Below are 15,235 nucleotides of genomic sequence, written 5' to 3'. Positions count from 1 at the left end.
CAAAAATCTGATCATGAATATTTTGGAATCTATCAGCATCTGGAGGGTGTTAGGGGATGGCTGAATTCCATCTCCACCAAAGTTGGGAGCTATTCAAAGAGAATTACATAAAGCCAGTCCCAGATAGAGAATCATTACAATGTTTAGATATATTTAGGGATGCACCAGAACCAGCATATCAATTTCCGGCCAGAACCAGAATTAGAACAATAGCACAATTATGCGATACTGTATTAACAGGATATACAAATGGTCAACCTGTACAGACGCATCCAGTAAGGGATGATTCACTAGGGCCACTATTTATCTGTACTAGTGCAATATACAATACTTTCTCCATTGTTATCCAAAGTTACCAGAAAGTATATGTCCTATCGTAATTCTCCAGTGTATTCTGAAAGGCTATTTTCAGAAGCTGGGCAATATACACAAGAAAAAACATTTTTGCTTACTATTTCGAACAGGAGAACAACTCTTATTTCCCCATCATAATCTTCCTACTTCCAACTCAGATCCTAGCAAGTGAATACACACAGTTCAGTGCAGTCACTGGTTCACCTTTCAGTTTCAGCATACTAATGAAGAGAAGGGACATTTTTGTACGTATATTACCAATGATTGATGCTTGTCTTGCGTGTTTTCTAATGAAGGTTTTTACAGTAAAACTACAGTATGTTATTAATCACTGCATACTAAGTAGTATGGTAGCTGCTTAAATGTATAATAAAAGTTCCTGTTCTGACCAGTTATTTCATGATGGCTCTGTCTGGAACTTCAAAAATTTTGAGGTTCTGGCTGGAAGAAACCAGCCAGAACCAAATTCCAGTGCACCTCTAATATATTTCCTTAAATTTTACATATGCAATAACGAGCATAAATAGCAATAAAACATAAAAGAACGAAAAGGAAATTTATACATTTTCATGATACAAATGGAATTTATATACTGTATCTCTTTACCTTATTACAGTATTTAATACATTTTTTATGAATAAGTAAAGAAATTTGTTCTTTACTAACTTCAATTTATTTTGACTTTATTTTTCTTGTTTTTTACTATTGAACAAGCCAAAAAAAAGCACCATTATATTACATTTCAAAATCAAAACAAAACCAGCATTGTATCATAAAAAATATATTTACAACTTGCAATAAAAGCTTATAAGCAGTAAGCCAGAACACAGGTGAGTCTTGGGAACCCCCAGATATCTCAAAGGTTTAAAACCTTTGAAATTTTTCTAACAATACAGCAAATAAACTAACACTATAGAGCTTATTTACAATAATCTACATCGAATATTTATCACAATATGTACAACAGTGTGTTATAAGACTGTAACAAACACTTATAATGTATTAGTCTTTTCCAAATCATTGATATATATGAAATCCCTAATAACCTTTATACTAATAAGTCTTTTTCACATATACCTATGAACTCCCACCCTTTACCATTAGTTCTCCTAAATTTCTCAGCTCCAAGCTTTAAAATAATACAATGGAATAATTACAGTACAGTACACATAATATACTAAGGGAATACTTCAAAGGTCACTTACACACATACAAATTTTGTCTTAAAAGACTTTATGTTTAAAGCAAAGACAAAAGTTTTCAAATATATACACAATTTCATGAATACAAACCTGTTACCTTACTAAAGCCTCAATACCCTTCTATGACAAACACACTAAGTGTTACGATTTAGAGTAAAAACCAAGCAAGACTAACTTCAGTAAGGGGAGCCCTTCCATTTCCCTAATGACAGCCTTTCCTCTCCTGACTCTGAGGACTAGATATGTATCAACTGGAGGAAATGGAAAAAGGACATTTCAGTTAGTCAGTCTGTCTCTTTGACAAAAAAGTTAGTCGCTGTCTTGAATATGTTCTGAATGTAAGAACCATCTAATTTGGAGCAAGTTAATTATTGCTGGAGCTCTTCAACTGCAATGCTCATTTGTGGAGATTACCATATTCTTATTTAATACCAGTAACTCAATCATAAATTATCCTTCATTTTACTTAAAGAATTAAACAAACCCTGACTACTAACTAACACTGTGATACCAGAACTTGTTGCAGAGTGGCTGCAACGACATCAAAAAATCATAATGTTAATGAGGAATAAGGTGAAGATGAACAAGAAAATGATAATGACGATGGGAGCCATGAACTACCTCTCTACTGGCAGTTACAAGTCCTCCTGGGACTGTAACCACAAACAGTGATTGCGAGTCATAGCCAAAAAAGGACCTGATAACCTGAATCAATAATTTGATCAGCAGACTTACTACATTTAAAAATTTCAAAACAAAAGTTCTAACTTCTAGCAAAAAGGTCTATGAAACCAAAATTCTGCTCTTAGACTCTTACAGGGCCATAAGATTACTTTTCTCTATCAGAATAAGTTAAATTCTGTCTTGACCATTTATGGTACTCACACATTCCTTTCTGGGTTCTTTACTGGGTGGACTTGGTAGTTTAATGTATGTATTTCCTTTGGCTTCATGGCAAACTTCTTCATTCTTGCCACTGCACTCTTTTGAATGGAAAATTTTCCTATTACAGGCAGTCCCTGGTTTACGACGGGTCTGGCTTACGGCGTTCCGAGGTTACGACGCTTTTCAAATATATTCATCAGAAATTATTTCCCGGTTTATGACGCATGTTCCGGGGTTACGACATGTTGTACACCGATCCAATGGAAGAAATATGGCTCCAAAATGGCCAAATAATAAAAATTTGGAGTTTTTTGATGAAAAAACTCAACAAAAATGTAGTTTACATCGTTTTCAATACACCCAAAGTATTAAAAGTAAGGCTTTCTTAGGATGTTTGACGATTTTCGATGATTTTTCGGTTTACGACAATTTTCGGTTTAAGAACCCCTGTCGTAAACTGGGGACTGCCTGTATCTCTAATGCCTAATCTAAAGCATCCTCAGCTGTGTTAACCTGAAAGGAGATGAAAGTTAGCCATGCTCTAGCTTGGTACTTAAGGAAACTCAAAAAATGGCAACCAAAGAAATGGAGCTTAGAAATCCAGCAAAGTCCTATGTCTTGGGAACCAAAGGAATCGTACCCCTGAACTCCCACTCGTCAATTGCATGATAGTGTACATCTATCCATTCTGATTTTTAACCTGTCTACACAAGAAAGACTTGGTGACTCAGGAGAGGCATCAGTACCGTATGCACAAGAGCAGCTGCCTAACACATGTATACAATAAGTGAAAACAGCAAAAAAGTTTTTTGAAATAACAGTATACAATGTTAGCATTGCAATGTATAATTCAGTAAGAATTACTACATAGTGTAATGATATAATGATATATGAATAACATAAATATAACAGACAGAAAAAAGAACTGAGAAGAAACCAGAGAGAGAGAGAGAGAGAGAGAGAGAGAGAGAGAGAGAGAGAGAGAGAGAGAGAGAGAGAGAGAGAGAGAGAGAAAATAGAATAATAATGAAACAAGACATAGAGAGAGAGAGAGAGAGAGAGAGAGAGAGAGAGAGAGAGAGAGAGAGAGAGAGAGAGAGAGAGAGAGAGAATAGCAAAACAGGATGTGTTATGCTCAGGTAGTCTAAACAGGGCACGAGTATAATCTACTGAAATCGTTGAAGGAATGACGATCGAAGCAGGAGTGTCGTGATTATGTAGCCAAACAGTGGCGCGCAGTGGCAAGGATTAATCACCATCGAAATCATAAAGGAATGCCACAAATGCCTTACCTATGAAGCTGACCTTTTCAATCTCGCCAGAAATCAAGATTTCCGGTGACGTAATTAGTCCCACCTACTAAGGAGGGGTTAATTCATCTAATTACACCCAGAGGGACGTCCTTAGATAAGTCTTCAGCCAATTAGATGTCTACCAAGGGGCTGGACAGAAGCTGTTGCCCGCCTATTTTAGGAGGGGCATTCCATTTTGAAAATCCTTCAAAAGGGAAGGAAGAGAAGCAGAGAGACAGAGAGAACAGCAGATAGAAGCAGAGAGAGAAGGAGTCTTAGAAGAGTGAGGTCGTAGGCCTCACCAGTTGTGGGTTGTTAACCAGATTCAAGAAAGCAAGGCTCACACTTTGACTTACACTTCGACTCATACATCGATTCACTTAACTTGTAAATAATTACTGTATATTTTACTAAGTGTTAATGAAGTAAGAAAGCTGCACTGTGTCTTTCTAAAGCCTCCTGAGACTCAATGCTACTACAATAGCAAAAACATAACAACAGCATATAACTGAATGATATCCATAAATTTAATCTTGTATATATTGTGCTGCATAAGGAAATACATATCATTATTATTAATCAGTAAATGAAACCTATTCATGTGGAACAAGCCTACAAGGACCACTGACTTGAAATTCAAGCTTCCAAAGAATATGGTATTCATTAGGAAGAAGTAAGACAGCTAATACATACACTTTACAGCAGTATTTGCACTTTCCAACTTGTGAACAGTTTGACCTAGGACAGGCTGTCAGGAACATGACCTAGACATGACATAAAAACCAAACACAAGACAGACTTTGAAGTAAAAAATGTAATGAGAATGTGAAAGAGAACAGAGATTAGCATACAATATTTTGTACTCATCTGAACTTTCAGCAAGTATGATGGGGCATCTCTCAATACAGGAGGCTTCACTCACTGTCTGCTTTCCCCTTTGCCCATTTTTAAATAAGAAATTTTGCACTTGGTTTATTAGTCATAACTGAGTATTAAGATATTAGTGATGTCAAAAAGGTCTGTAATTTGTAGGAAAAAGGGATTTTGACAAAAGAAAAATCTATTTCTGAGGGAGGCCCCGTGTCGCCCGGTGAAATTCCATACTAACACAAATTTCTAGGTATAAATATTGCTAAATATACCAGAGAAAAAAGCTTTCAGGAATGCTGGAGTTACTACCCCCAGATCGAGCAACCACAGAGCCACACTCGATAGACATCCCCATGTCAAAACCCCCGGAAGAGCGGGGAGCTGTACCAGCTCCCACACTCACCCGCCCGCCAAGCGGCCACTCCAGCGCCTTCTGAACTCATTCCAGACTAGCACCACCCCAGGCTTGGCATGTGCAAGTAGGGGGCGGTAAACCTGCTCCTGGGAGGGTCACCGGGTGACACGGGGCCTCCCTCAGAAATAGATTTTTCCTTTGTCAAAATCCCTTTTCTGAGTTCGGCCCTGTGTCACCCGGTGAAATAGTGACAGAGAATCATGCCAAGACTGCAAAGCTACAAAGAAAACAAAAGGTGATTAGAACAAAAACACACGCTATGAAAAAATAGATTTAATTATGATATCTCATCAAGGAAAAATAATTTAATAACAGGTAAGTACGGGTGGAACAACACACACCCAACAATATAAAGACACAATGAAGAATATGTAAACTTAAGTCTAAGAGCAATACACAATGACAAAAATACAATACAATTAGGGGTGAAATGAAAGACACCCACAATATAATGGTATAAACAGGTAAATACAAACTTAAATCTAAGAACAATGAGATATATACAAAATCAGAAATTGAGGTACATGAAGCAAAATAAAAACCGCTCCAGTACTTCTATCTTAATCTAAATTCACAGCATATCAAAATCCAATCACCAAGACAAACAATAACCAGGGTAATTCTAGCATCGATTATGAGGAGCAAGGCAGTGAGGCATGATTGATCCAGAAAGGCAGGCAGAGAAATAAATGAGGCAGGCGGGCAGGGGGGAAGGAAAAGGATTAAGGACAATTAAGGTGGGGGAATGACACTCCCCACAGCCACTGTAGAAAATTTCAGGGCTTCGAGTGATTTTAAATAGTGGCGTTTAAACACTAGAGGTGATTTCCATCCCGTATACTTGGTAAGTTCAGCAAAATCCATATTATGAAAATAATTAGTAGAGGTAGCTACCGCACGGATATCATGAACCATTGGGACTGAATCCGGGTTGGCTTGTTTAATAAAATACAGAATTTGCTGTCTTATAGCGTTCAACGAAAGAGTTCCACCTTTTTCCTGATAAAAAGAGGACCCGACTTACACTGTGGAGTTCTTTGTAGATAAGACTTTAAGGTATATACTGGACATAAGGATTGGTCCTGAGGAAGAGGCACCACCTTCCAGGGGGACCACCTGTCCTGAGGGTCTTCATTTTTAGCTAGGAACCCATGATCAGGGGAAAGGAGGACTTCTCCGGACGGGAGGAAATCAACATGATCATCACCTCTAGCGAGAGACGATAGCTCTGAAATTCTGGCACCTGAAGCCAAGCTAATCAGAAACAAGGTTTTCCTTAACAGATCCAGATAAGAGCATTGTGAGTTATCAGTATCAGCAGCTAATTTCAGAACATCATTGAGGAACCAGGTAACAGAATGTGGGCGTGTTACCGGCCTCAAACGGGCGCATGCTCTAGGGATGGAGGAGAAGTATGAATCTGTAAGGTCGATTTTGAAACCATACAAAAATACCTTCTTTTAAGGCTGATTTAGCTGTAGTAATAGTGGCCGGGCAAGGCCTTTTTCAAACAATGATCTAAAGAAAGTAACTGCTAAGTTAGTAGTCATAGTTTGAGCTTCAGATGCCTTCAAAAAGGATGCTAATTTTTGACTGCTGAATCATACTGTCTGAGAGTAGAATCTCTCTTATCAGATTCTAGAAACAGAGTGTTGACGGGGTCAATGTTTGCTCCCTTTTTGCAGCAAACTTTATAAAGTCCATAAAACCAGGGCATTCTGAATTCTTAAGGAAGCTGACACAGTCTTGGTTTGTACTACTTGGGTCAGTCTGGGTTTGGGTATCTGATGACACCGCAACTTGAGCTCCTGGAGCAGAGGGAACCAGTTGCTCTTCGGCCAATAGGGAGCTACCAGAGCTAGTTGGCCCTTGAATGACCTGAGTTTGTGCAGTACTTTCAACTACATGTTTATTGGGGGAAACAAGTAGATCCTCTCCCAATTGTTCCAGTCTATGGTCATCGCATCCGTGGCAAAGGCCTGGGGGTCCAGGTTGGGAGCCACGTAACAGGGAAGCTTGTGATTGCTCTCCGTAGCAAACAGATCCACTTGGAGTCCCGGAACCCGGCGGCAAATCCAATTGAACGATTCCCCGTCCAGAGACCACTCCGTCTCCAACGGAGTAGTCCTGGACAGGGAGTCCGCCACCACGTTCCGCACCCCCGCTAGGTGGGTGGCTGACAGATGCCAGCTGTGTTTGTTCGCCAGGGAGAAGATAGCTACCATCACCTGGTTTACGCGACCTGATTTGGAGCCGCCCCTGTTGATGCAATGAACCACCACGGCGCTGTCCAACACCAGCCTGATGTGAATCTGGCCGGCGGGGCGGAGTTTCTTGAGAGTTAGAAACACTGCCATAGCTTCCAAGGTGTTTATATGAAACTGTTGAAACATTGTAGACCATGTCCCTTGAACTTTTTGGTTTGGTGAGTACCCTCCCCAGCCGCTTAATGAAGCGTCTGTGTGGATTACCAAAGCCGGAGGGGAAAATTGGAGTGGGACTGACTTCGACAGGCCACTGGCTGTGGACCATGATTGAAGCCTTGCTTCAAGATTCGCGGGATTGAAGAGACTCTGTCTCTGAGCCTGACATTGGCTCGTCTCCGCCACACTGAAGGGCCGAGAGGCAAACTGAAGGGAGCCTCTCTTGAGACCGGCGGGATGCTGCTTTGTCCTTCAAAAATTTCCTGGTAGCAGCAGCTATCTCCTTCCGCTTGGACGGCGGGAGGGATAGCCTGTACGAGGACAGGTCCCACTGGAGACCCAGCCACTGAAACCGGGACTCGGAGTCAGGCGGACTTCTCCTGTTCAACCGAAAGCCTAACGACTCCAGGAACTTGATCACTATGGCTGTAGCCTTCCGGCACTCCTGTACTAATGGAGCCCACATTATCCAATCGTCCAGGTAAGCCGCCAGGAGATCCCCGGGACCGTGGTTGCTGAACGACTGTTTCCGCCAGTTTCGTAAAATTCCTGGGGGCTATATTGAGTCCGAAAGGCATGACCCTGAAGGAGTAGGCTTGTTTCCCGAGTCTGAAACCCAGGAAGGGAGAGAAGCTCCGCGCAACCGGGACGTGATAGTAAGCGTCTGAAAGATCGATAGAGGTGGTGACGGCTCCACGCGGCAGTAGAGTCCGTACTTGAGCCACCGTAAGCATGCGAAACTTGTCGCATCTTATGTAGCGATTTAGACGTGACAGATCTAGAATCACTCTTTGCTGATCGGAATCTTTCTTTGGAACGGTGAACAACCTGCCTTGAAATTTGAGGTGCCTTACTTCCTTTATTGCTCTCTTGTTGAGAAGCTCCATCACAAAATCCTGTGGGGTTTTCGAGGGGGGGTTGGTAAAATCTGGTCAGGGGAGGGGGATCCATGATCCAGCTCCAACCCAGACCCTTGGACACAATGCTGTGTGCCCAAGGACTGAAGGACCACTGGTCTCTGAACCAGTAAAGGCGACCACCTACCTGACTGGTCTCAGTGGGAGGAAGTGGGTTTGTTTCCTCTACCACGGCCTGATTTTCCCAGGGAGGCCGATCCAGCTTTGCCTCTGTATGGGGCTCGACCTCTGCGACCCCTTGCGCTTCTATTAAGGCCGTGAAAGACCCCACGGCCCTCATAGGTGGGATTGTACGCCGGAGAGGAGACGTACGATGGTGCAGCAAGGGATTGGGCTGGTTGAACCAGCACGTACTGTTGGGGTTGAGCCTTGGAGGTGGAGGGTTGGCCCACCGCCGAGACTGGGACAGCCTGAACCACTGTTTGGTGTTGAGGCCTCCTGTGCCTCCTGAAACGTTTCCCAGACTTACTCTGGGAGCTGCCAGATTCGGGGGTCTTCCGTTTGAAGGCGGAGATACCCCAACGGGAGCGTAGGCTTTGGTTGGCCCTGGTAGCCTCGCTCAGGACGCGGGAGACTTCGTCCTCTGGGAAGAGATTAACCCCCCAGATGGAACTCTTCATGAGCTTGTTAGGCTCATGACGAATGGTGGCATCCATAAAGATGAATTTGCGGCACTCCAACTTTGCCACCATGAAGTCATACAGGTCTGACTGAAACCCTGCCAACAGGGATTTAGCCAGAACCTGAAACAGAGGCTCCTCTGCACAGGAGACGGCGACCGCTTCTGTCAAGCACAAGGAGTTTAAGGACCGGCTTAGCCTACACCGTGCCTCAAACTCCGCCTTCAGGAGAGCTTCCGGGAGTTTAGGAAGCTGTTTGCTGAATTGAGAGGGGACGCAGAGAGAAAGAGTCCAATTTACCCACCGTAAATGTGGACGGGGCATCCTTCCAGAACTCCTCACCTCCCGGGAATACCAGGGATGTGAAGTCCGTCTCCCTCAGCTGAGGCAAGGGTTTGCCATCGAAGCAAGCCTGAGCCGTTGCCAAAGCAACTTTGTTCAGGCAGGGAGTGGGCAACTTATCACCCAGAGAAAACATGGTGTAGTTGCCCTTGAAGGGAGTCAATTTTGTGTTCTCTGCCTGCCACTCCGTAAGAGTGCGCAACAGAGCAGACTGGGCATGGTCCCTAGGGAAGATCACCGTCTCCTTAGGGACCTTGTCTGAGCGTATCCAGTCTTCCTCCGTCAGCCTAACGAAGCCTGGGTAGGGGGGCAAGAGATCAGGAGGGAAGAACTCCAATTCCTCCAGACGCGCCGTGCCCAGACCCTCAATGGTCAAAGTGTCTTCATGACGAATGGCACGAAGAGCAAAACGCCACAGGTTCCCTACATCGAAAGAGGAGGAGGTCAGCGGTATCAGGGATCTCGTACTGCGGAGCGGCTCCGCCGGAGCGAGCCATATCCGCCAGCAGAGTCTCCTGACTGTGAAGTCTTTCCGTAATTTTGGAAAGCTTCGCCTCCACCTCCGAAGAGATGCGTTCCAGCAACATCCCTGCAAACGCCTCAGGGTCAAAGGCAGGCTGGCGAGGAGGGCTGGGTTTGGGCGCCCTCTTACTTGCTCCTTTGCCCGAGGTGCTCGGTTTGCTCCCGGAGGCCACAGGTTCCGCAACCTTGGCCTTCGACGGGGGGAAGGGAGATGCCTTACGAGAAGACGAGGACTTATAGCCCTTCGCCTTCCACGACGTCTTCAATTTCAACTTGGGGACAGCAGATGGAGCCCTGTCCCCCAAGATGGAAGACTTGGTGAATCCTGAAAAGGAAGACACAGAGGAAGATGGGGAATCAAAAAGGGGGCCCGCCCCCGCTGCCTCACTTACCTCGCTACCTACCCCTTGGTCCGGCTCCGTATTCATCGGCTCCAGGTCCAAGTCTAAGGCGGCGACGTCTTCAGAAGCCTCCGTGTACAGGTCCTCTTGAGGTGGCTGGGTCGCGGCCCGGATCTGCTCAATGATGGGCGCGGCCACATCAGCTGGTACGGCCGCAGCAATCCGGGCGCCAGGGTAGAGAAGGTCCCTCAAACCAGCGTCGAGGACATACGGTTTCCCTGACAGCACGTTCCTTCCGAACCCAGCCACCCAGGCGCGGAGAGACTCTAAGGCCTCCTTCTTGGAGGACTCGTCAGCCTAAAAGAGAGCAGGGGATCAGTTCTAACATATTGTAACAAAAAGTCATGACCTACAATATGAGCACATATCAGACTGAAAGTAGCGTGAAGAACGAAAGTCAAGCTTACCGACTCGTCCTGGACACTGCTGCACAGAGCGAAGCACACCTCGCAACCGTCAGGATGCCAAACTACAAGATCATCCAACCGGACCGCACAGCCAGCGTGGGTCCGGCACACCACATGCCCGTAGGGTTGATGGAGAGTGGCGGTGCACCCCGGCTCCTCACAACGCACGGTCTGTAAGTGTGAAAAGTACATGAACCTACCACTCTAGAAACTTAAATTAGGCAGGCACGGGTATTTTCAAACCTAGTACCGGAGTACTCCGGCGGGAAGAAAAACCCCCGTCAGAGACGGGTCTACCCATCAAGTAACTATAGTGGTAAGCAAGCTGCTCCCCGACCACCGGAATACTCCGGCGGAACGGTAGAGCTGAGTCAACAGGGCCTTACCACAAGGGATGCCAGGAATAAAAACGGCAGAACTCAAGGGTAGGACACCGGACCCTGTAATAACAATATGTCCAACGGCGGAGTGAGCCACCCGGAACAAAACAAGTGTATATGCATATATAAAATACAGGGGATGGGAACGAAACTGGTTAATTCCATATACTCGGTCCGAACCACCCCCTCCGGAGATCCCAAGCCTCAACCGCTAGAGAACAATAGTAGGGTGAGGCTAACAAACATCGCAGGACCACAAGGGCCGGAGAAAGCGCCAGTCAACCCCAACTAAAGTATCTCGAACGCCAAGCGAACGCGGAAAAGGGGGAGAACCAATAACCCTAAGAATGTTCGAAACCTGCTCGATCCTAGGAGAGCGGGTTAACGAGACATTGAGCCAAGCAAAAAGCCACCGGGGACTTGCCCTGGGAGGGAGCGAATCTCTCCACCAGGAAAGGGCCCCACAACTCGGAGTGAACGCCAGCTGACGTCACCCGCACGAGAAGATGACAAAGAGCTTGACTTAGGGTAGGGAGGGGGGGTGGAAAGGGTTGGAGGGGTAAGGATGGGAGTAGGCCAGAGCAGGTGAAAACAGGAGACTGGGGAAGATTATTCACCCGCTCGACTGCAGACACACACCACGCCAAGTAAATTAATACCAGCAGTGGAAGAACATAGCCTACTCCGAATAAGGGGATGGAAGGGATAACGACCTAAGGCCTCAACGCGCTCGCCCTACACCTAGGCGTGGCCTAGGCTAGCACCCGTACCTAGGGATAGCCTAGGCTAACAGGAGGGAATAAGGAAAAGGAGGCAACAACGGGGAGAGAAATTCCCGTGCTGAAAACCAACCAGAGCCGAACGAAAGGGGAGGATGCTATGGAAGCACGGAGGAGACACACCCACAGAAAGAGCCTCTACCCCTCCATAGAAGGGGGAGGACAATGGGGTCTCACTCTACAACCCAAACAACGGCCAGTGGAAGGAACAACAACAGAAACTCTCTCTACCTGCTGAACCCCTCCTCACACCTAACCTAACTCAGGGTAAAAGGGAGAGCGGGAGGCCAAAGGAAGCAAAATACAAGCCTAACGTGACATAGGCAGGCTAGGGGAACCCCACACAACTTAACCAGTTAAAATAAATCACCATCACTAAGAATAATATATATACACAAAACAATAATAAAAGCTTGTGCTCATGCAAGACGCATAGCCTAACAGAGAGGAGCGACAGGGTAAGTAAACAATAAAACTGTATCTGGCGCTCCCCCACAAACTAAATCAAAGCAATAAAAGACTGATAGCACCAGCACGTCACACTATAATAATAATGTAGCTAAGTATGTCAAAGCGGAAAACATCCTGGGGAGAAACTTAAGCGGGAAAATGACGGGAACCCAATTGGAGGAACCCCAATATGCGGTTCAACAAAAATAATGCAGAGGAACACCGAAACAACCCGCCCAGGAAACGCCACCAGGATGAATTTAGGGGAATAATGATAAGAAATGTAAACGACAAAGAGAAGCCCCAAACAGAACAAGCTGGGTGGGCGAATCTCGCGGTCGACATGGCTGATGGGGGACACCACGGCGTCATAACAACAACCACGAATAATATTAAGATACGGGTTGAAACAGCCAAACTTATCATAAAAACCCCACAATAAGATGGTACTTAACTTGGTGACGGTAAACTTGCTGGAAGACATGCTGATAAGCAGGAAAAACAGCCAAAAACACGAGCACAAAAATAATGAGTGCACAAAAATCACGTGCTAGAGATGGAATGAGTTCAGATGGCGCTGGAGTCGCCGCTTGGCGGGTGAGTGAGTGGGGAGCTGGTACGGCTCCCGCTCTTCCCGGGGTTTTGACATGGGGATGTCTATCGAGTGTGGCTCTGTGGTTGTGATTCTTTCACTCACCCTTGTTTATACCGACGTCTTCAATATAGAAGACGCCGATCTGGGGGTAGTAACTCCAGCATTCCTGAAAGCTTTTTTCTCTGGTATATTTAGCAATATTTATACCTAGAAATTCGTGTTAGTATGGAATTTCACCGGGTGACACGGGGCCTCCCTCAGAAATAATCCTTGCAAAAAAGTTCTCTACAGTGATAACCATATATAAAAGTTTAAGAAATCACTATACAGTACTAATTCATGAAAAATGAAGCTCAGCAGCTGTTAACAAAAAAGTGATGAAATTCAAGAATACAGAATGCAATTTGAATTTAATGATCAAATACCAGAAATATTCAAATTTTCATTGAGATTTACATGCACCGATCACAGCTGCATTACGATGAAGAGCCAAACCACAGTATACAAAAGAATGAAAAGGCAATGAGGCATACATAATGTACAAAGCTGCTACAATAAAACACTAGTGACATAAAGTATAATGAGTACGATCTCTGAAATTCATCACCTCCTAATGGAGCACTCTTGTCGTACAATCAAAATGGCTAAATTTGTGCTAAAAATGTCAAAGCTATCATGGCCTACTACAATAGGTGAAGACATCATTTGCGAAGCTGATGACAAAGGCCTCCCTTTCATGCTCAAAGAACCAGTCATTGGCCTCTGTGCCATCTTAACAGACCTGTAATAAAAGCTGTTAATTCTTATTACTGTAGTATGAATTAACTTAGGCTTAACACTACATCTTGTAGAGAAAGGGCCACAATACAAGAAAATGAAGGACTCCAACTTTTTACCCACTTAACTGATGCCCAGTTAGTAATAATTTCTACATCTGGTACTGTCTTGAAAGGACTTTCAAAATGTAAAAGCCTCTCAGCTTACATCTATGTTCACATTCATCAACGTAATGCAATTTACATGCTGGCAACCTCACGATCTAATCACTGACATTGTGATGTCAAATACATTTATATAATGCATTTCCCATGATCAAGAACTAGGCAGAATTTTATTTCAGCAACATTATACTTTTAATTATAGAGACTGCAAAACTTTGATTCTAGGGATTTTTGCGGGCTGTAAGCAGAACTATATATCCAAGGCAAAAAAGAATCAAAGCTTAAGGTAATTCACTGCAGTACAGTTTCAGATATTCGTAGCATCTCCACCTCACTACCAATGGTAGGGAATACAGATTGTAAACTCTCTCCAGTACTGTACACCTGACATGAACCCATTGGTAATAAATACAAATAAAATACAGTACCCAGAATCTGAACTTTTCCAATGTAAAGTTTTATTTCTTGAAGATCACGCACTTATTTTCGAGTCATATTGCCAAGGTGACAGTAGGACAATAACCTGTCATTACTTTCAGCATTTTGCCTCCAACCACATTTACTAAGCAGCACAAGGAAAATGAATACATAAGACCGAAACTGAAGAAGAGTCAGACCTTGCAAGCAATAAAGAGAATCTACAACTACAACTAAATACAAGTATTAAGTGAAACCACTATACAATGGCATAATCATTGTCAAATTAATTACCTGACATAATCCTTTAACTTTCTCTTGTGACAAGAGAGGTCATATAAGTGTTGATCTGTAGTCTTTTATAATAGGTATATGTAGTCACTACTCCTCTCTTATGTATGGTGAAAACTGCTAGTCTGGTATAAGAGATAGCAAGTGCAACCCTTCCATGACACCAAACCTTACACCTTACAGACCTTACAGTTCGTTCGGGTTGCCCCAGGTCCCTCAGTGTAAGGCACCTCTGATGTCTACCAGAGAATTGCTAATGCATCTTCCTGTATATTTTGCATCTTCCAATCTTGGATGGTCTGGGATGCAGCTTAGATATTTGTCGAGCTTATTCTTAAACACATCTACGCTCACTCCTGATATGTTCCTCAGATGAGCTGGTAATGCACTGAATAGACGTTGCATTATCGATGCTGGTGCGTAGTGGATTAATGTCCTGTGTGCTTTCCTTAGTTTTCCTGGTATAGTTTTGGGCACTATTAATCTACCTCTGCTTGCTCTTTCTGATATTTTCAGCTCCATGATGTTTTCAGTAATTCCTTCTATGTTTCCATGCCTGTGTTATCATGTAGCATCCTCTTCTCCTTTCGAGACCATATAATTTTAAGAATTGTAGTCTTTCCCAGTAGTCAAAGTCCTTAACTTCTTCTATTCTAGCTGTAAAGGACCTTTGTACACTCTCTATTTGTGCAATATCCTTTTGGTAGTGTGGGTACCGTATCATATTGCAAT

General features: G+C 44.0%; 1 protein-coding gene across 7 annotated transcripts in view; it reads right to left on the bottom strand.

Annotated features, from left to right (window-relative positions):
- LOC136838708 (intraflagellar transport protein 74 homolog) overlaps window positions 1-15,235 on the bottom strand; it is a 67,588-nt gene that overhangs the window by 44,270 nt on the left and 8,083 nt on the right. The gene's annotated exons all lie outside the window — the stretch shown is intronic.

Source organism: Macrobrachium rosenbergii, chromosome 5 (assembly GCF_040412425.1).
Source record: "Macrobrachium rosenbergii isolate ZJJX-2024 chromosome 5, ASM4041242v1, whole genome shotgun sequence".
NCBI lineage: Eukaryota > Metazoa > Arthropoda > Malacostraca > Decapoda > Palaemonidae > Macrobrachium > Macrobrachium rosenbergii.
This window is presented reverse-complemented; position numbering and strand designations above follow the sequence as displayed.